Raw genomic sequence first — 22,638 nt, 5'->3', positions numbered from 1 at the left:
TCGAACTTTGCCGAGTTCTACACCATCAACACTTGATGCGTGCCTTTCTTAATATCCTGCTCTGCCACCTTGAGCATCCCATGCAATTTAGTGAGCTTCTTATCCATGCCATGCATATGACAGCTCAAGATGAACGTCTCATAGCTAGCTAGAAGAGAAACCAGAATTGCATCAGTAGCCAGCTCATCCGAGAGCGGGAAGCCCAAACGATCCAAAGTTTGCACGTATTCGATCATCTTGATCACATGCAGGCTCGGTGGATCACCTTCCTTTAGCTTACAATCCATCAAGGATCATCAGATGTTGAACCTTTCGGTCCTAGCCTGCACCTGAAACATGCTCTTGAGACTCTCAATCTTATCGAAAGCCGCAATGTCTTTGAAATGTTGTTGCAAATCGGGCTCCATACAAGCCATCATGAGGCAACTCGTCTTGTTCGATTCATCAACGAACTTATGGTAGGCATTCTTGGTTGTGGCATTAGCATTATGGGTAGGTACCTCTGGAAGTAGATCCTCTAGAGCATGTTCCTTTTTATCGTGCTTGAGAACAATTCTCAGATTTCTATATGAGGTGGTAAAGTTTGTTCCATTCAGTTTATCCTTTTCCAGAATTGATTTTAATACAAAGTTTTTAGCAGGTGGTGCCATTGATCTACAACAAAAAATATGCAATCACTAAGTAATGTGTTTATGTAGAGTAATTCATGCCTTAAATAGAACTACTCCCACTGAAGTCGGCATCCCTCCGCAAACTCTTAGTGATTTAGGATTCGTCTAGCGTGAGCGACTAGTGAGCTTTAGCATCACTGCTAGCCAACTTGCCTATTCGGTAAGAAACACCTTGCTGATCGTATATCTATACAACTCATGTTGGTTGGGCAGGTATCTTATACCCCGACTCCTAACCTTCTTTGCCATAAGGCCCAAAACTATTTTGACAACCTTGTCAAGTTAACCTGATGCAGTTCATGTCCATGTCCGACACGAACCCTTTAGTTTAAGGAGACCTAGTAGCACCTCAATTTTATGAGCCCGCCACTAGACGTACTTGACGTGCGAAGGTGCAACATCCGAAATGGCAATGTACTTGATATTAACGAGGGATATTTCTACACTATAACATGCATAGAAAACAAGAAACAATATCAATCACATATAAACAGAAATATGTGAAATAGTATGGCTCCTTTATGGACGTCCTTCCAAGCCGGCTCCAACTCCGATCGTCAGGGCGGGGACTCCATCCTATCCGTCATGCCGGGACACCAAAACCTAGAACTTGATCTCTTTTCTCCAACTACTACAACTAGTAATTAATTTACGAAGAATCACAAGTCGACACGCAGGCCGTTATGCAATAAAATTACAACACTTTGGCTCCTGTCGGTTGACCATCATGACACGCAGGTCATGTTAAATTACACACATGCATCACATACATATGAGCCATACTATTCACATCAAAACTACAAAACAAACATAGGCATAGAATCGCATTCTACCGGTTTGTGTGATCGTGTACGGAATACACGTAGCTACGCAAATGACAGCACCCGACGTTTTCGGAAATCATAGATTGTATTTGTACTCCGATCAAGCCGAATTTTCTGATCTGACCGATTTTATCGATCATCGCAAACCCGATTCAGATTTAGATTTCAATGTTAACCCCAATGGTAGAAACTGACCAGTAGGGGTAGGTTGTGTCACGACCTCATCGATTTTGATTGATAGGAAACATTGCCTCAACGATTGTGTGGTGGAGTTGATCTCGTCAACCGTGCACATAGTGGATATCAAGAACGATGACGGATCTCATCCGTCGCCTCCACATATCAAATATGCATCCAATCTGAATATCAAATCCTATAACACAGGATCTGATACCACTGTTGGGTTCTATCGCAGGTGCATTACATGCGAATTAAAGATTTCCTAAGCACATAACATCCAAGAACATGCTATGGAGATGGATCTCAGATCGTTACCACTAGACGCGTAGTGCAGTGAAGTGGAAGTAGAGTTGGGGCAGCACGTCTGTGTGGTCCATCTCCTCCTCGTGTGATGTCCCTCGAATACCCGGTCGCCGGATCATCACCCTTAAATAGCCGGTCACTTGATCCCATGTACAGGTTCACCGGAGCGGCGCACGTGCATCGTCTCTAAACGGTATCCACGCGGACAGGAGGAACACCGTACGAGGACTGCTACGTCCGGATCACATAGTTGAAGGCGGTGAGCGGAGGTGGCTAGGTGCAACACATGCACAACCATAATGACGGCGCCAAAGTGATCAGCTCAATAAGAGTGCCGCACCTCCACTATATATAGGCATCCGCCGCGGGCTCAACTCTTGGGCCTTGCACGAACCCAAAGCCCACGTATTCCTTCCCTTAAGCGTGCGACCCCTTAGGTTCTCGTTCACTTGGTCGCGAGTGAGACCACGTCCGACTCAGCTAGTCTGTAGTGCCCTCTAGCAAGGCGTCCCGACTCCAAATGTCCGATGAAGCTGGTTAGGCGAACCTGTACTTCATACTTATGTTCCATTTACCACACGATATACGTTGTCGTGCTCAAGGCGACATGGTCATCGTTGTTGCCACATGGCCTCTTTCTCGTTTCGGTGAATCTAACCAACATTCGGATTATCTCATAATCCTCATCGCATGGCCATGCTTATCCAAGTCAAATCACCCGAGGAGCCTAAAGTATATCTCTCCTGGTCGGAGGGGCAAATTCCATCTTGCTCGACCACATCTCGCAGCATGGGTGTGGACAAGTCAGAAACCTACCTTTATAACTACCCAGTCATGGAGTCGCCTTTGGTCGGCCCAAAGAAAGTCTATCGACATCCCGAGTACACGCGCCAGCTCAGGTCTTAGGAGATAGAACGTATGTTGTACTATAGACTCACAAATGACCTGTCGATGTGTCTCATAATTGTGTGTGTCCAATTCAAACCTTAACTCAACTCGGATCTGACTACGTCGAATGCGACCAGATCTTTTTGAGTCCATATTATTAGGCTAGCATACAATGCTACATGGTCAGTGAGACCAAACCATCCACCATATCATATGCTAGTCTAGTTGGTTGCGTGTCCACACAACTCTTTCAACTAGGGATCATTTAGGACAGTCGTCATACAATGTATAGTCTCACAAAGAAGCCATGTACTTGTTAATACACATCACTAATAATGTTCAAGGACGATCTTTATTCATAAACACACAGGAAATATCATCATACATGATTGCCTCTAGGGCATATCTCCAACAATGTCCGCCTCACTTCATCGTATGGCTTACTTCTTTAGTGTGTAGCGTCATGTCAGCTTTCGGCATTTTCTGATGTAGATTGGGCTGGGAGTCATGATGGCAGGCGATCCACGGGCACTACAGGAATCAGACACTTTGTCGTCTGCCATAACAGACGGCAAAGAGGTGTTCCAATGATGGCAAAGGTCTTTGTCGTCAGCCTCGTGCCGACAAAGTTCCTACGACTACTGTCGACGGCATATCACCTTCTTTGCCGTCTGTCTGCCATAAGCGGACGACGAAGGTCTTTGCCATCAGCCTTTGGCACCGAGCAGACGGCAAACCTATTTAGACGGTAGTCGACACGCAACGCCTCTGTTAGGGCTAACGGAGGCTTTGTCGTCTGCCTCCCTCATCTCCTTTGTCGTCTGCCTCCCTCATTCCTTTGTCGTCTGCTTATATGGGCCAGCCCTAAGTTGGCATAGTTGTCTCTTAGTCGTTTCTTTGCCGTCTGCCTCCCTCATATCTTTGTCGTCTGCCTCCCCAGGCTTTGTGTCGTCTCCCTCCTCTCTTTATCGTCGGCCTCCCTAGGCTCTGTGTCGTCTCCCTCATCTCTTTGTCGTCTGCCTCCCCAGGCTCTGTGTTGTCTGCCTCACCAGGCAGCGGACGGCAAAGAGCCTATATGGGACAGCTGTTGTTGCCCCAGGTTGCACAGCTGGGTGCCACGTGGCACCTTTGTCGTCCGTTGCCTGATGGCAAAGGCCTTTGCCATCAGCTGGCAGACAGCAAAGAGCCCATATTGTCTCAGTTTTGTTTTTTTATGTTATTTCACAGCACATATATATATATATAATTCATAACACATATGTGATATATAGGTCACAACACATATATGATATACATATAAAGTTCATCAATGTACATCCCATATATCGAAAGAACCAACTTATACAAAGTTTCATCCATATATATATATATACATATACATATAGTTCCACATATACTGTTCATCCATATATACATGTAGATATAGTTCCACATTGTTCATCAACTCAAATGAAAACTTAAACTAAAGGACTCCATCAAAGCCAGCTTCCATGCATGTAGTACAACCAATATGCAAAATGGGAATAAGAAAGTCAGAAGAAGAACAACAATAACATATGACGGTTTTGAGCTTATTATGTCATTGTGGAGGAAAATAAGCTAAGTATATGACCTTTTTGAGGTAACCAAGGTTATTATGCCATTTTTGACCTAACTAAGCTAATTATGTCAATTTGGATGGAAATAAGCTAACTATATGACATTTATGAGGTAACAAAGGTTCTTATACCATTTTGGACCTAACTAAGCTAATTATGTCATTTTAGAGGAAAACAAGCTAAGTATATAATATTCATGAGCTAACCAAGGTTCTTATGCCATTTTGAGCTTATTATGTCTTTTTGGAGCTAAATGGGCTAATTATGTCATTGTTGGGGAAAATAAGGTAAGGAGAATATGAAAGAGGAGAACAAAGAGGAGGAGAAGAAGAAGAAGAAGAAGGAGAAGAAGGAGAAGGAGGAGAAGAAGTAGGACTCCTTCTGCTTCTTCTCCTCCTTCTTCTCCTCCTTCTTCTTCCCCTTCTTCTTCCCTTCTTCTTCTCTTCTTCTTCTTCTTCCTTATTTTCATTTCTCCTCTTCTTGGAGCTAAATTAGCTAAGTATGTCTTTTTGGAGCTAAATGGGCTAATTAAGTCATTTTAGAGGAAAACAAGCTAAGTATATAATATTCATGAGCTAACCAAGGTTCTTATGCCATTTTGAGCTTATTATGTCATTTTGGAGCTAAATTAGCTAAGTTATGAGCTAACCAAGGTTCTTATGATGTTTTTACCTAACTAAGCTAATTATGTCATTTTGGAGGATAATTATCTAAGTATGTCTTTGTTGGGGAAAATAAGCTATGTAGAAGAAGAAAGAGAATAAGCAAGAAGACAAGAAGATGGAGAAGAAAAATAAGAATGAGGAGGAGGAGGAGGAGGAGGAGAAGGAGAAGGAGGAGGAGGAGAAGAAGAAAAGAAGAAGAGAAGAAGAAGTAGAAGAAGGAGGAGAGAAGAAGAAGGAGAAGAAGGAGGAGAGAAGAAGAAGGAGAAGAAGGAGGGCTCCTTCACCTTCTTCTCCTCCTTATCCTTCTTCTTCTCTTCTTCTTCTCTTCTTCTTCTTCTCTTCTTCTTCTTTTTCTTCCTTCTTTTCATTTTTCCTCTTTCTTCCCCTCTTGTCCTCTTCTTCGAGCTAAATTAGCTAAGTATGCTTTTTTGGAGCTAAATGGGCTAATTATGTCATTGTTGGGGAAAATAAGGTAAGTCGAATATGAAAGAGGAGGAGGAGAAGAAGAAGGAGAACAAGAAGGAGAAGAAGGAGGAGGAGAAGGAGGAGAAGTAGGACTCCTTCTCCTTGTTCTCCTCCTTTTCCTTCTTCTTCTCCTTCTCATTCTCTTCTTCTTCTCTTCTTCTTCTTCTTCATTCTTTAATTTCTCATCTTCTCCTCTTCTTGGAGATAAATTAGCTAAGTATGTCTTTTTGGAGATAAATGGTCTAATTATGTTATTTTAGAGGAAATCAAGCTAAGTATATAGTATTCATGAGCTAACCAAGGTTCTTATGCCATTTTGAGCTTATTATGTCATTTTGGAGCTAAATTAGCTAAGTTATGAGCTAACCAAGGTTCTTATGATGTTTTTACCTAACTAAGCTAATTATGTCATTTTGGAGGATAATTATCTAAGTATGTCTTTGTTGGGGAAAATAAGCTATGTAGAAGAAGAAAGAGAATAAGCAAGAAGACAAGAAGATGGAGAAGAAAAATAAGAATGAGGAGGAGGAGGAGGAGGAGGAGAAGGAGAAGGAGGAGGAGGAGAAGAAGAAAAGAAGAAGAGAAGAAGAAGTAGAAGAAGGAGGAGAGAAGAAGAAGGAGAAGAAGGATGGCTCCTTCTCCTTCTTGTCCTCCTTCTCCTTCTTCTTGTCTTCTTATTGTTCTTCCTTCTTTTCATTTTTCCTCTTTCTTCTCCTCTTGTCCTCTTCTTCAAGATAAATTAGCTAAGTATTCCTTTTTGGATCTAAATGGGCTAATTATGTCATTATTGGGGAAAATAAGGTAAGGAGAATATGAAAGAGGAGAAGAAGAAGAAGGAGAATAAGAAGGAGAAGAAAGAGGAGAAGTAGGACTCCTTCTCCTTCTTCTCCTCCTTCTCCTTCTTCTTCTTCTCCTTGTCTTCTTCTTCTCTTCTTCTTCTTCCTTCTTTCCATTTCTCCTCTTCTCCTCTTCTTGGAGCTAAATTAGCTAAGTATGTCTTTTTGGAGCTAAATGGGCTAATTATGTCATTTTAGAGGAAAACAAGCTAAGTATATATACTCATGAGCTAACCAAGGTTCTTATGCCATTTTGAGCTTATATGTCATTTTGGAGCTAAATTAGCTAAGTTATGAGCTAACCAAGGTTCTTATGATGTTTTTATCTAACTAAGCTAATTATGTCATTTTGGAGGATAATTAGCTAAGTATGTCTTTGTTGGGGGAAACTAAGTTACGTAGAAGAAGAAAGAGAAGAAGCAAGAAGAGAAGAAGGAGAAGAAAAAGAAGAAGGAGGAGGAGAAGGAGTCCAACTTCTCCTCCTTCTTCTCCTTCTTCTTCTCCTTCTTCTTCTTCTCCTTCTTCTTCTTCTCCTCCTCTTTCTTCTCCTCTTTCATGTTCTACTTACCTTATTTTCCCCAACAATGACATAATTAGCCCATTTAGCTCCAAAAAGGCATACTTAGCTAATTTAGCTCGAAGAAGAGGACAAGAGGAGAAGAAAGAGAAAAAATGAAAAGAAGGAAGAAGAAGAAGAGAAGCAGAAGGAGAAGGAGGAGAAGAAGGAGAAGGAGCCCTCCTTCTTCTCCTTCTTCTTCTCCATCTTCTTTTCTCCTCCTTCTTCTCCTTCTTCTTCTCCTTCTTCTTCTCTTCTTCTTTTCATTTTCTCTTCTTCTTCTCCCTTCTTTTCAATTTTCCTATTTCAATTGAGCTTGTTATGTCATTTTGGAGCTAAATTAGCTAAGTTATGAGCTAACCAAGGTTCTTATGATGTTTTTACCTAAGTAAGATAAACTAGAGAAAAGTTATCGTCGTGGTCATCAAGGAGGAGAAACACCAGGGTTGCTCGTGGCGGCTTTGTTTGGAGAAGGTTGCCCTAGAGAAGGGTCGTGCAATGCCGCTCGGTAGTTATTCTGTAGAAAAGATAGTTTGCAATGCCTTAGTTAGCATGATGACACTCAATTGTTAATACTAGTTTATAATGACCATTGAAATGAAACTCACCGTGCCAATCGGAGAGAAGACGGGCATCGGCGGAGGGGCTTGACCGGTCTTCTAGCACATAGACTACACATTCGGCTTTGAAGAGTCGATCGTATTAGTTAGTAATGAAACAGACATTACACACATGATTTGGCTAATGTGAAAAAAGAAACTTACCACAATAAGCTCGTACATGGCCAGGTGACCCGCCTCATTCCGGGCCCTCTACTCCTCAACCAACCGAGACGTGGTCCAGCCCCTCTCCTCAAGAACAGCCTGAAGAGAAGCCTGGCTTGCCAATCTCTCTTTCTGAAGAGCAGCCTGGTTTGCCGCTCTCTCTTTTTGAAGAGCAACGTGCAACACCATTCCTCGTTACCACAGCAATGATCGATGGCCACACACACAATGAAATGGGTGAAAGTTTTCTGAGTCCGTACAACTAACCTCGATGGCAAGATCGACTGGCCGTGGACGAGGCGTTATCTCAGGACAGGAGCTCGACTGGCGCGCCTTGATCTCCGGGAGAGTGACTGGACAACGTATTATCCCATCTCCAATGGCTATCGAACCATGGGGCCTCCCGCCACCGGATATCATCACCAGCTCTAGATCCAAAGGTTCCTGTCTCGGGTTAAAGTCCTCTCTTTGCAAGCCTTCCCCACGTCCGTGTATTTCACGAGCTTGTGGTGGGATGAGATGTTGGTGAAATTATTTGGATCATCCAGGTCAGACTCAGAGAATGCCTTCGCCTTCTTGTAGGAGGCAGTATGGTCCATGCCATAAAGGTCGTACAACTCCGGCATATACGTCTTATTGTGATGCGCCTAAAAGAGAGGAACAAAGTATTAGTAAGGGGCTCAATCTAGCATGAAGAATCAATTGCATGAATCATGAAGCAAACCACATACCCAGTTTCATCTGAACTAAAGTAAGTTGGCGCTGCCTTGATGGTGTGTCACACCAACCATTTGGCTACGCCGATCTTTCGCATTGTCGTGGACGGCTCGCCAGTTGCCGGTGCACCACTCATCCACCAACGCCTCCCAACAATCCATCTTATACGCACACCATCTCGGGGGCACCTATAAGTTATTAGAAAGAATTTTGAGCGCTACGCCTATGAATCAAATCAAGAAAACTATGTAGAAGGCCTTAAGAATAGGTAATTACCTTCATGTACTGCTCCTTCTTCACATACTTTCCGCGGCACTCCTTCTTCTGCTTCTTAATACCACACGTGGCGTAGTTGTCTCGAATGGCCTGCGGCCGAGCCTCGTGGCGTAAGTTCTGTAATAACCGCTTACACTCGGCCTCGATAACCTTGGCCACCTCCTCCTCATATCTCTCCTCACACCTATAGAAGGTGTGCAATCAAACGAGACAGCACCGGTTAGTACAATAATTAGCTATACTGTTAATTTTAGATTGTGTAAAAGGATAATTTACCCAAAAGTTGTTGATCACCATCTCGGCCCTCGTGTGGCACAAGACACCATCTATAATCTCCTCCGGCGGGGCCTGCGTAGCCTGGTAGTACTCCAGTTAAATCCTAGTGTAGGAACCTGACCCTCACGAGGCAACGTGACAAACCCCGGGAAATTTGCCCGGCAAAGCACACGAAGGACTTTGCTCGGCTTGCGGACTCCACCAGGGTGTTCCCACCCCCTGCAGTATGATAAGGTCAATGCATAAGATATTTGAAGAAACTTGAAGGCAAAAGCTAAAAAGGAGTAAATGTACTTACCTATCCCCTTCAGGCTTAATCACCGGCCAGTGCTCGCAGGTAGCCGACACGATCGGGAGACGTGTACTACCACACTTGTACACAATGGCCCCGTCCACATGCACGCCGCCCTCACTATCCGTAGACTCATCCCCGCCATCAACAGAATAGCCACCCGGACCCTCGGTCCAACCCGACACCTCGGTCTGATCCCCCAGGCGCCCCATCCGGACGTCTCCATGTCAGCCGAAGCCTGTGTGCCAGGAGTCTCCTGGGGCGTAGCCTCAGGAACCGGAGTCTCGTGGTTTGAACGCGCCTCGACCCGAGGCTGATCCTGGACCGGAGTCTCATGGGCCGAATGCCCGTCCACCTTAGGCTCTTGGACTGGACTCCCCGTAGCCTCCTCCACTAACGGGTCTACCATAGTAGTCATGTGCTCGGGTGAATGAGCTGGTGGTGATGGAGAGGACGTCGCAACAGTCCGCCTACATCTTCCGCGGCCACCACCTCTCCGTGTATCCTTTCCCTTCTTCCCTACCCGACCAGCACCTCTCCGAGTGGGCAATGCCGCCGACGAAGAAGCACCCGCGGGTGGTGTCGTTAGACCGTCTGCCAAGACTCTACGAAGAGATAGGGGTGAATGGAAGTACCACCCCTTGTGTGGGCCGCCGAAAAAGAACCCGTCGAGCGATCTGGACCCGCGCCCACCATCTTTCAACACCTGCTGACCTGCCATGATAAAGATTAAAACAAATTAGTACAACATAAAAAAATTGAATAACTGACATGAATAATAATATGTACATATATAATTTAAGTTGGGAATCTTACAAACTAATAATCATCATCAATAAATGCATCATCATCATCACTATCATGCATGTCTTCATGAATGACATGCTCATCGGGTTCAACGGCATGAAGTTGGGGAAGGCCTTTCTGTAATCGGTCAAGCATTGACAGGTCATCCACATTAGTAACCTCTTCTAGTTCCAGCTCTGCTGGTTCCGGCTCAGGGGTGAAGTCGGATTCATTATCGCTGTCTACTTCCATGTTCTGGGGTGAAGCACGGCGGTTCTTGAAATGTTTCTTGGAAATATGTGTTTGTTGGAAGAATTATCCATCATATGTGTCTGGGTTAATGTGAGGTTCATAATCTTGTTCTTTTGGGGGAGGTGGTCTAACACGTGGCGGCACTTCATAAACAACATACCAACCTTCCAGATTCTTATCCGTTTGGCATGCCCACGGTAGATAGAAAACTTGGGTCACCTGTTGATCCGTAATATAGACATGGGAACATCTAAATAGGTGTTTGGATTGATTTCGACTAGTCTTATATGTTCATGAGTCCTTCTACTCTCCTTCGGCTGGAACCAATAACATTTGAAGACTACGACGTTCGGTGGGTTTTCACCATAGAATTAAAGTTCATAAATTGCTTAAACTCTTCCATAATACTCGATACCACCTTCGCCAATAGCAGAGACACCACAATTTGTAGATTTCCGGTTGGGCATAGATAGCTCTTTGCCAAAGGTACGAAAGAAATACCCGTTGATGTTGTATTTCTCAAATGAACGGACCTTGTAGTCAAAACCATTAGCGGCTTGTCTCAATTCGGCGTCCATAGACTCTGAATTAGCGTACAAGTTTAATACGAAACGATTGTTGCATTAGCCGCAAGTTAGACCAAGAAATGAAATGGTCCATTATTGATAATTACCGTCTGTTTGAACCAAGGGATTAAACCGGGATAGCCGCCTCCATGCTTTGCAGAAGCTCATACTCTTCGACGGAATCATTTTGGATCACCGCTCCATCCGAGAATTTGGCGACGTATCGGACGTATGAAATATCTGGGAATAAGAGAAGTTCAAAAGAATTATAAGTTACGGAAAAATGTGTCGAGAACTTACTCGATGTACGGTGGCACTTCTATTAGGTTGTTGAAGATAAACAACGAAATGTTCCACCATTCTTCGACATCCAATGTTATTGGTTTTGAAGCACCGGCTGGTGCGAGCTTCCCTTTGAATAGGTTGAGGTTGGATACACCTTTTATAGGGTCTGCATCATTGTACTGAGGCTTCGGATTATGCAAATGATGATTTTTGGCTTCGTAGTGTGCTGGCACAAAGTTTGCCACCTCCTCAGTAATGAATGCATCAGCCATCAATGCTTCAATTCTATTCTTATTTTTACATTTAGCTTGAAGCGTCTTCTGTATACTCTCAGTTGCATAGCACCAACGATTTTGCATGGGCCCACCCAATATTGCCTCGGTCGGTAGATGTAAAATCAAATGTTGCATTGGATTAAAGAAGCCCGGCGGAAAGATCTTCTCTAACTTGCACAACAGCTCCGGTGCAAACTCCTCCATGTCATCTACCACGCCAGGCGACAATTCTTTCGCACAAAGAACACGGAAGAAATAGCTCAGCTCCGCCAGTACAAGCCATTCATCCTCAGGAATAAAGCCACGTAACATCACCGACATTACCCGCTCAAGCCATATGTGCCAATCATGACTCTTGAGACCAAAGATTTTTAATTTTTCAAGACTCGCTCCCCTCTTTAGATTCGTTGCATACCCATTAGGTAAAAGAAGTGTATTTTGACCCACAAGATAATTTCCCTCATAGCTGGCTTTCCAAAATTGAACCAGGCCTTTGGCTTCGACCACTTCTGCTTTCCTTTGCCTTCTCGCATATTTTGTAACGGTCTATGACATAGTGTCTCTTGATTGATTCTAGCCTTAGTATTATCCTTTGTCTTCCCATCTATGTCCAATAATGTACCAAAAATAGCCTCTCTGATATTCTTTTCAGTGTGCATCATGTCGATATTGTTTGGAAGAAGGAGGTCTTTGAAGTAAGGCAGATCCCACAAGCACGGCTTGTGAGTCCAGGCGTGTTTTGAATTATACCCCTTGAAATACCATGGACGCTCTGGATCAGGCTCGAGGGCATTTAACTAATCCAGGATATGTTGGCATGTGAACGCAGGTGGTGCCAAGTTTTTGACAACTTTACCTTTGGTAAAGTTCTTCTTGTCTTTCCTGAACTGATGGTCAGGATCCAGGAACTGTCTATGCAAGTCAAAGCAAGAATACTTCTGACCCTCCTGCAACCAATGAAACTGAAGAGCTGCCTTGCATGTGGGGCATGAGAACCTTCCATGCACACACCATCCAGAGAATAGCGCATACGCCCGCAAGTCATGCATACACTACATGTACCACACATGCATTTTGAAGTTTTCTTTCTAGCAGCATCATATGTCTTGACCCCATTATCCCATGCTTCTTGCAATTCATCCTTAAGCGGTTGCATGTACACATTCATATTCTTCCCCGGATAATTGGGCCCTGGAATTATCAACGTCAGAAATATGTTCTTTCTTTGCATAATCTGCCCCCCGGGGGGGAGATTGAGTGGGATGACAAATACAAGCCAACAACTGTATTGGGTTGTCGTCATGCCGAAGGGATTAAAACCATCTGTAGCGACGCAGACTCAAGGATTCCTTGGATCTGTCGCTTTATCCTGATGCAATCCATCGAAATGTTTCCGCGCTTCCCCATCCGATGTGTCTACCACCATCTTATTCACATCTGCATCTAGTTCAGTTCTTTTGCCCAATTTGTGCCATGTCATCTGTCTGGATGTCTCTTCGACCATGAAAAGACGTTGAAGCCTTGGTAGGATTGGCATATACCGAAGAACACTAACTGCGTTTTGGTTTGCCTCTTCTCACCCATACCATTGTCTACCACAAGATACGTGCAAGACTCGCAATTGGAACAATAGTGCAAGTGTGCATACTCCTTCCTAAATAAGACACATCCTTTCTCACATGCATCTATCTTCTCATAGGGCATCTTAAGTACACGAAGTATTTTGTCTGAGTGGTAAAGGTTTGCAGGCATGACATGGCCTTTGGGTGGAAAGCGTCCAAATAGTGTCATCATCGCGTCGTAGCATTCTCTTCCCAAGTTGAACTGAGCCTTCAGAGCCATTACTTGTGCAATGACGTCCAGCTGAGAAAGCTCAGTGTGCTCGTGGAGAGGATGTTTTGAAGACTCCAACATTTCATAGAAGGCCTTTGCAGATTCCTCCATCTCATCTTCCGAATCCGGAGCATCATCAAAGTCTTGCACAATGTCTTCGATCCCGGTACCATGCTCGTCGGTGCAACGACGAACCACCTCAGCTCTGGTGCGTTGTATAGACTCACTATGGAATGTCCAAACTGTATAATTAGGCTTAAAACCCCTCCTCTGCAGGTGTTTAATCATTACAGCCTATGTCCTCTTTTTATAGTTGTCGCATCCAGGACAAGGGCACCAGTTTGTTTCCTGGACATTTGCAAATGCGGATTTCACAAACTCCTTGGTTTTTAGGAACCATTCTTTCATCATCTATTTCTGACTAGGGTGACCGGTGTACATCCACGCACGATCACTCATCTTGCCTAGCTACTAAACACATAAGAAATATATTTATATATAATTCAGCATATATATTCATCAGTTAATCAAGTTCACCAGTTTTATTACATCGATGCAACCTACACGCCAATAGGTAAAGATAGGTCCTAATCCTACCCGAGTATGTGTAGTTGGGTTCGTTTTCCCATGCTCTGCTCCGGATCCAACGCAAAATTTCAGCAGCACCTCCTCGTTGTTCTCCTGATACACGTCTCTGCAATAAATAGAGAGGATGTGTATCCGGAGAACAATAGGGAGGCACTGACGAAATTATGCATCGGATCCGAAACAAACCATATGGGAAAACGAACCCAATCTACGCATACTCGGGTTGTCCATGGATAACGTTCGACAATTCGGAAGAATCACGGTTATAAATATATGCAAATGCATGCATATTTATAACTGTAACCCTTTCGAACGGGAGACGCATACTGGTCACTTCTGCTGGCTACGCCTATAGGGATTTCCTTGGCAAATATGCAAAGGATTCCCCTGCGGCCTTGGAGCCTTGCGTTGGTGTTCCCTTGAAGAGGAAAGGGTGATGTAGCAAAGCGGCGGTAAGTATTTCCCTCAGTTTGAGAACCAAGGTATCAATCTAGTAGGAGGATCGCGTCAAGTACCTGCACAAACACAAAGAGCTTCCACCCAACGCTGTGAAGGGGTTGTCAATCCCTTATATATTGTTTGCAAAGTGAGAACTGGAAGCAAAAAGTAAACAAAGCAAAGTAAAAGTGAAAGCTGAGATGATAGTTGTGAATAGACCCGGGGGCCGTAGTGTTCACTAGTGGCTTCTCTTGTGAAAGCAAGTAGACGGTGGGTGCACGAATTACTGTCGAGCAATTGATAGAACCGCGCAAAGTCATGACGTTATCTATGGCAATGATCATATCTATAGGCATCACGTCCAAAACAAGTAGACCGATACTTTGTGCATCTACTACTATTACTCCACACGTCGACCGCTATCCGGCATGCATCTAGTGTATTGAGTTCATAAGAACAGAGTAACGCCTTAAGCAAGATGACATGATGTAGATGGACAATCTCAAATCTATGATGAAAGCCCATCTTGTTACCCTTGATGGCAACAACATGATGCGTGCCTTTCTGCCCCTTCTGTCACTGGGAAAGGTCACCGCACGGTATGAACCCAAAACCAAGCACTTCTCCCATTGCAAGAATCATAGATCTAGTTGGCCAAACAAAACCCAAGACTCGGAGAGACTTACAAGGATATCAAATCATGCATATAAGAAATCAGCAAAGACTCAAATATAATTCACAGATAATCTGATCACAAATCCACAATTCATCGGATCTCGACAAACACATCGCGAAAGAGGATCACATCGGATAGATCTCCATGAAGATCATGGACAACTTTGTATTGAAGATCCAAGAGAGAGAAGAAGCCATCTAGCTACTAACTACGGACCCGTAGGTCTGAAGTGGACTACACACGAGTCATTGGAGAGGCAATGATGTTGATGTAGAAACCCTCCAGCTCCAAAGTCCCCTCCGGTAGGGCACCGGGAAGGGTCTCCAGATGAGATCTCGCGGAAACGGAAGCTTGCGGCGGCGGAAAAGTGGTTTCGTGGACGCCCTGATTTTTCTCGGATTTTAGGGAATATATAGGCCAAAGAGCTAGGGCAGGGGAGCGCCAGGGAGGCCACAAGCCTGGTGGCCACCCCCTGGTCGCGGCCACACGACTTGTCGGCTCCCTGTGGGCCTCCTGCCTTGGCCCTCAAGTCCCCCGATCTTCTTCTGTTCTGAAAAAAATTATTTCGGGGATTTTATTCCGTTTGGACTCCGTTCCAAAATCAGATCTGAAAAGAGTCAAAAACACAGAAAAAACATGAACTGGCACTTGGCACATAATTAATAAGTTAGTCCCAAAAAAGATATAAAACGTATATAAAACATCCATAGTTGATAAGATAACCGCATGAAACCATCAAAAATTATAGATACGTTTGAGACGTATCAAGCATCCCCAAGCTTAACTCCTGCTCGTCCTCGAGTAGGGAAGTGATAAAGAATGAATTTTTGATGCTTTCATGCTACCTAGCATAGATGTCCTTTGTAACTCCTCTTATGTGACATGAATGTTCAGATCCGTTAGATTCAAAACAATAGTTTGCTCTTGACGTGGAGACAATAATACTTCAAGCAAACTAGCAAGGTAATCATGAACTTTCAAAATAACAAGGCCAAAAGAAAGTTATCCCTACAAAATCATATAGTCTGGCTATGCTCTATCATCCTTGCACAACAAATTTAAATCATGCACAACCTCGGTATTGGCCAAGTAATTGTTTTCACACCTTTACTTTCTCAAACCTTTTCAACTCTCACGCAATACATTAGCGTGAGCCATGGTTTTAGCACTATAAGTGGAATGGAGTGTGGTGGAGGTTGCAAGGCAAACAAGGAGAAGATGGTCACATTAACTAGCCATATCAATGAGTTATGGAGATGCTCATCAATAGATATCAATGTGAATGAGTAGGGATTGCCATACAAATGATGCACTAGAGCTAAGAGTATGTGAAAGCTCTTAAAGAAAACTAGTGGGTGTGCATCCAACTTGGTTGCTCACGAAGACCTAAGGCAATTTTGAGGAAGCCCATCATTGGAATATACTCCCTGTGTTCCGAAATATAAGTCTTTTAAGCGATTTTACTAGGTGTCTACATACGGAGCAAAATGATTGAATCTACACTCTAAGGTATGTCTACATACATCCGTATGTAGTCCACTAGTGAAACCTCTAAAACGACTTATATTTAGGAACAGAGGGAGTACAAGCCAAGTTATATAATGAAAAATTCCCACTAGCTATATGGTGGTCACAAAACGAGAGACTCTCAATCATGAAGATCATGGTGCTTAATAAGCACAAGTGTGGAAAGATAGTAGCATTGTCCCTTCTCTCTTTTTCTCTCATTTTTTTTGGTGGGCATCTTTGGCCTATTTTATTTCCTCACATGGGACAATGCTCCATCAATGATGATCATCACACTTACAACTCAAAACTTAGAGCAATGATGACTCTATATGAAATGCCTTCAGTAGTGTACCGTGACAATGATCTAGCATTGGAAACATCATGCTAGCTATCTTATGATCATGCAATGACAATGTAGAAGCTGTGGCACATGTCATGGTGGTAGTTTCATGAATATATCTCGGAATGGCTTTGAAAATGCCATAGTAGGTAGGTATGGTGGCTGTTTTGAGGGAGGCTATATGGTGGGTTTTATGCACCGGCACAAGTTGCACGGCACTAAAGAAGATAGTGATGGTGGAAGGTGAAAGTGCATCTAAACCATGGACTCAACATTAGTCATGAATAACTCATATACTTGTTGCAAAAGTTTTAGTAGTAATCGAAACAAAGCATTCAACGCATACTCCTAGGGGGAGGGTTGGTAGGTATAAAGCATCGCGCGATCCCGACCGCTACACAAAGAATGACAATCAATAAACTAATCATGCTCAGACTTCATCACATAGCGGTTCACCATACGTGCATGCTACGGGAATCACTAGCTTCAACACAAGTATTTCTAGATCCACAACACCTTACTAGTATAACTTCAACATTACCACAACCACAACTCAAAACTAATTGAGATGAATCAAACTTCTCTAACTACTCAATGCACATGAAGGTGGAAGTTTTCATATCCCTTTGGATAACTACCCCTTTTGAGACTACTTTCATAGCATAGATCAACTACCACGCCATGCACTGTCGTGCTCCAAAAGATAGAAGTGAAACACATAGAGCAAAATCAACTAGCTCGAAAGATAGAAGTGAAACACATGTGAACTGAATTTCCTAACCAAAGGATATAAGTGAAGCTCGACAAAATCACGGTGACTGCATGTCACTATCTCTAGGTGTGCAGCAAGGAAGATTGTGACAAAAAAAAGACTCTTACGATACAAAATGCTCCAAGCAAAACACATAACATGTGGTGAATAAAAATATAGCCCCAAGTAATGTTACCGATGGATTGAAGACGAAAGAGGGGATGCCTTCCCGGGGCATCCCCAAACTTAGGCTTTTTCGGCATCCTTGAATCAACTTGGGGTGCCTTGGGCATCCCCAAGCTTGAGCTCTTGCCACTCTTTATCTCTTTGTCCATAAGAACTTCACCCAAAACTTGGAAACTTCACAACACAAAACTTAAACAGAAACTCGTCATATCATTAGTATAAGAAAGCAAATCACCACTTCCTTGGGTACTGTAGCAAAATTAAATTCTACTTATGTTGATGTTGGGTTACTGTATTTTCAATCTTCCATGGCTAATACCCCCCCCCCCCCCCGATACTATCCATAGTTTCATCAAAATAAGCAACCAACTCAACAAAAACAGAATCTGTTAACAGCAGACCAGTCTGTAGCAATCTGTATACTTCGTATACTTTTGTTACTTCAAAAATTCTGAAACATTATGACAGACTGAATAATTTTCGTAGCAATCAGCAGCAAAAAGAATCAACTCAAAAGCTCTCACAGAAAAAAAATTAAAATTCTTTTTGTGAGCAGAAAGTTTCTGTCTTTTCTAGCGTGATCAAACGATCATCCCCAAGACTAATCATAACGGTTTTACTTGGCAGAAACGCAAAAGAAACACAAAAAACACAATCATAACATAATTATGAAAGTGCGGAAAACAAAAAACAGAAAGAAAAAGGATAGATTCGTTGGGTTGCCTCCCAACAAGCGCTATTGTTTAACGCCCTTAGCTAGGCATAAGGTGATGGAATCACGTATAGTCATCTTTGGTGCTCAAACCATAAGTAGCCCTCATCATAGATTCATAAGGCAATCTTATTTTCTTTCTAGGAAAATGCTCCATGCCGAAATTGAAATCTAATATTCCCTTCCTTCATATCGATGATAGCACCAATGGTCCTTAGGAAAGGTCTACCAAGAATAATGGGACATGAAGGATTACAATCTATGTCAAGTACAATGAAATCCACGGGTACAAAGTTCTTATTTGCAACAATAAGAACATCATTGATCCTTCCCATGGGTTTCTTGACAGTAGAATCCGCAAGATGCAAATTAAGAGAACACTCTTCAATCTCATGAAAACCAAGAATATCACATAAAGACTTTGGAATCGCGGAAACACTAGCACCCAAATCACACAAAGCATTGCATTCATAGTTTTTGATTTTGATTTGGATAGTAGGTTCCCACTCATCGTGAAGTTTTCTAGGTATAGAGACTTCTAATTCGAGTTTCTCTTCAAGAGATTTCATCATAGCATCTACGATATGTGCGGTAAAGGCTTTGCTTTGGCTATAAGCATGTGGAGAGTTTGCAATGGATTGCATCAAGGAAATGCATTCAAACAAGGAGCAACTATCATAATTGAATTCCTTGAAATCCAAAGTGGGAGTTTCATTACTACCCAATATTTTGATTTCTTCTACTCCACTCTCCACACCTTTATCATCAAGATAGGTGGACTCCGAATCATTGGGGCGTTTTTCAACCAAAGTGGATTCATATCCAGCCCCTTCATCAATAGGTTTGACACGCGAAAACAAAGATTCAAGAGGAGTCACACCAAGCACTTTAAGATCTTCGTGATTTGCATCACTAGAACGCACCCTTTTAAACCATTCATGCTTAGCGCGAATTTGGGCGGTTCTTTCTTTGCTCTCATTCATGGAGACACGCATAGCTGTTAAAGTTTCATCCAAGTTAACCTTGGGAGGAGCACATCTAACTTTCAAAGCATCAATATCACAAGACATCCTATCAACGCTCTTAGCCAGATCATCTATTTTGAGTAGTTTTTCCTCTATGGACGCATTGAAAATCTTTTGAGAGTTGATGAACTCTTTGATATTACTCTCTAAATCAGAGGGTAATTTGTTATGATTTCCATAAGTGTTGTTGTAGGAATTGCCATAGTTGTTAGAGGAGTTACTAGGAAAAGGCCTAGGAACATAGTTTCCTCTAAAAGCATTGTTGTTGCCAAAATTGTTCCTACCAACAAAATTAACGTCCAAACTAGCGTTGCTACTCTCAATCAAGGAAGATAGTGGCATGTCATTAGGATCTAAAGGAGCATTTCTACTAGCAACCAAATTCATCAACTCGTCCATCTTAGCACTAAGCGAGTTAATTTCTTCCATAGCGTGTACCTTTTTGCTAGCAGGTGACCTTTCAGTATGCCACTGAGAGTAGTTGGTCATGATATTGTCTAGGAGTTTTGTAGCTTCTCCTAACGTGATTTCCATGAACGTTCCACCTGAGGCGGAGTCCAAGATATTGCGAGAAGCAAAATTCTAACCAGCGTAAAAGTTTTGTATAATCATCCACAAACTCAAGCCATGAGCGGGACAATTTCTAATCATTAACTTCATCCTCTTCCAAGATTGTGCAACGTGTTCATGATCAAGTTGCTTGATATTCATGATATCGTTACGGAGAGAGGTAATCTTAGCCGGCGGAAAATACTTGGGTATGTAAGCATCTTTGCACTTATTCCAAGAATTGATACTATTTTTAGGCAAAGAAGAAAACCAAGTTTTTGCATGATCTCGCAAAGAGATCGGAAAAAGATTCAATTTAGCAACATCATTATCCACATCTTTCTTATTTTGCATATCGCAAAGTTCAATGAAAGTATTAAGATGGGATGCGGCATCTTCACTAGGAAGGCCAGAAAATTGCTCTTCCATAACAAGATTCAGCAAGGCAGCGTTGATTTCATATGATTCCGCACTAGTGGCGGGAGCAATCGGAGTACCAATAAAATCATTATTATTAGTATTCAAGAAGTCGCAAAGTTTGGTGTTTTCAGCCATGATGACTTCAACAAACAAAAAAGAACACAAGCAAGCAAGAAAACTGGCAAAGGAAAATGGTAAAAGGCAAAAGAAAACGGCAAAGGAGAAAGGCAAATGAAAACGGCAAATGTGAAGTGGGGGAGAGTAAAACGAGAGGCAACTGGCAAAAAAGATAAATGCAAGAGATGAGTTTGTGACACCTACTTGGATAGATCTTGACTTGATCTCCCCGGCAACGGCGCCAGAAATTGGCGTGTTGACGGGAGATTATTCTTGTCTTGATACTCCTCGGCAAGCGATCCTCCCCGGCAACGGCGCCAGAAATCCTTCTGCTGCTGGCTACGCCTATAGGGATTTCCTTGGCAAATATGCAAACGATTCCCCCGCGGCCTTGGAGCCTTGCGTTGGTGTTCCCTTGAAGAGGAAAGGGTGATGTAGCACAGCGGCGGTAAGTATTTCCCTCAGTTTGAGAACCAAGGTATCAATCCAGTAGGAGGATCGCGTCAAGTCACAAGTACCTGCACAAACACAAAGAGCTTGCACCCAACGCTATGAAGGGGTTGTCAATCCCTTATAGATTGTTTGCAAAGTGAGAACTGAAAGCAAAAAAGTAAACAAAGCAAAGTAAAAGTGAAAGTTGAGATGATAGTTGTGAATAGACCCGGGGGCCGTAGTGTTCACTAGGGCTTCTCTCGTGAAAGCAAGTAGACGATGGGTGAACGAATTACTGTCGAGCAATTGATAGAACCGCGCAAATTCATGACGTTATCTATGGCAATGATCATATATATAGGCATCACGTCCAAAACAAGTAGACCGATACTTTCTGCATCTACTACTATTACTCCACACGTCGACCGCTATCCAGCATGCATCTAGTGTATTGAGTTCATAAGAACAGAGTAGCGCCTTAAGCAAGATGACATGATGTAGATGGACAATCTCAAATCTATGATGAAAGCCCATCTTGTTACCCTTGATGGCAACAACACGATGCGTGCCTTGCCGCCCCTTCTGTCACTGGGAAAGGTCATCGCACGGTATGAACCCAAAACCAAGCACTTCTCCCATTGCAAGAATCATAGATCTAGTTGGCCAAACAAAACCCAAGACTCGGAGAGACTTACAAGGATATCAAATCATGCATATAAGAAATCAGCAAAGACTCAAATATAATTCATAGATAATCTGATCACAAATCCACAATTCATCGGATCTCGACAAACACACCGCCATAGAGGATTACATCGGATAGATCTCCATGAAGATCATGGAGAACTTTGTATTGAAGATCCAAGAGAGAGAAGAAGACATCTAGCTACTAACTACGGACCCGTAGGTCTGAAGTGGACTACTCACGAGTCATTGGAGAGCAATGATGTTGATGTAGAAGCCCTCCAGCTCCAAAGTCCCCTCCGGCAGGGTACCGGGAATGGTCTCCAGATGAGATCTCGCGGAAACGGAAGCTTGCGGCGACGGAAAAGTGGTTTCGTGGACGCCCTGATTTTTTCTGGGATTTTAGGGAATATATAGGCCAAAGAGCTAGGGCAGGGGAGCGCCAGGGAGGCCACAAGCCTGGTGGCCGCGGCCATAGGGCTTGTGGGCTCCCTGTGGGCCTCCTGCCTTGGCCCTCAAGTCCCCCGATCTTCTTCTGTTCTGGAAAAATTTATTTCGGGGATTTTATTCCATTTGGACTCCGTTCCAAAATCAGATCTGAAAAGAATCAAAAACACAGAAAAAACAGGAACTGGCACTTGGCACTGAATTAGTAAGTTAGTCCCAAAGAAGATATAAAAGGTATATAAAACATCCAAAGTTGACAAGATAACAATATGAAACCATCAAAAATTATAGATACGTTTGAGACGTATCAGTCACTTATACTGATAAATTAATTTAATTACCTATATCTAGCAAGTTTCATTCGAAGACCGACCCACAACAAATGAAGGTGTGAGGAGGAGATGACATTTGTACTCACCCACGAATGCAGGGGCGGAGCTCGTAGAACGCACGGGG

This window comes from Hordeum vulgare, chromosome 5H, assembly GCF_904849725.1.
Source record: "Hordeum vulgare subsp. vulgare chromosome 5H, MorexV3_pseudomolecules_assembly, whole genome shotgun sequence".
In the NCBI taxonomy this organism is placed as follows: domain Eukaryota; kingdom Viridiplantae; phylum Streptophyta; class Magnoliopsida; order Poales; family Poaceae; genus Hordeum; species Hordeum vulgare.
This window is presented reverse-complemented; position numbering follows the sequence as displayed.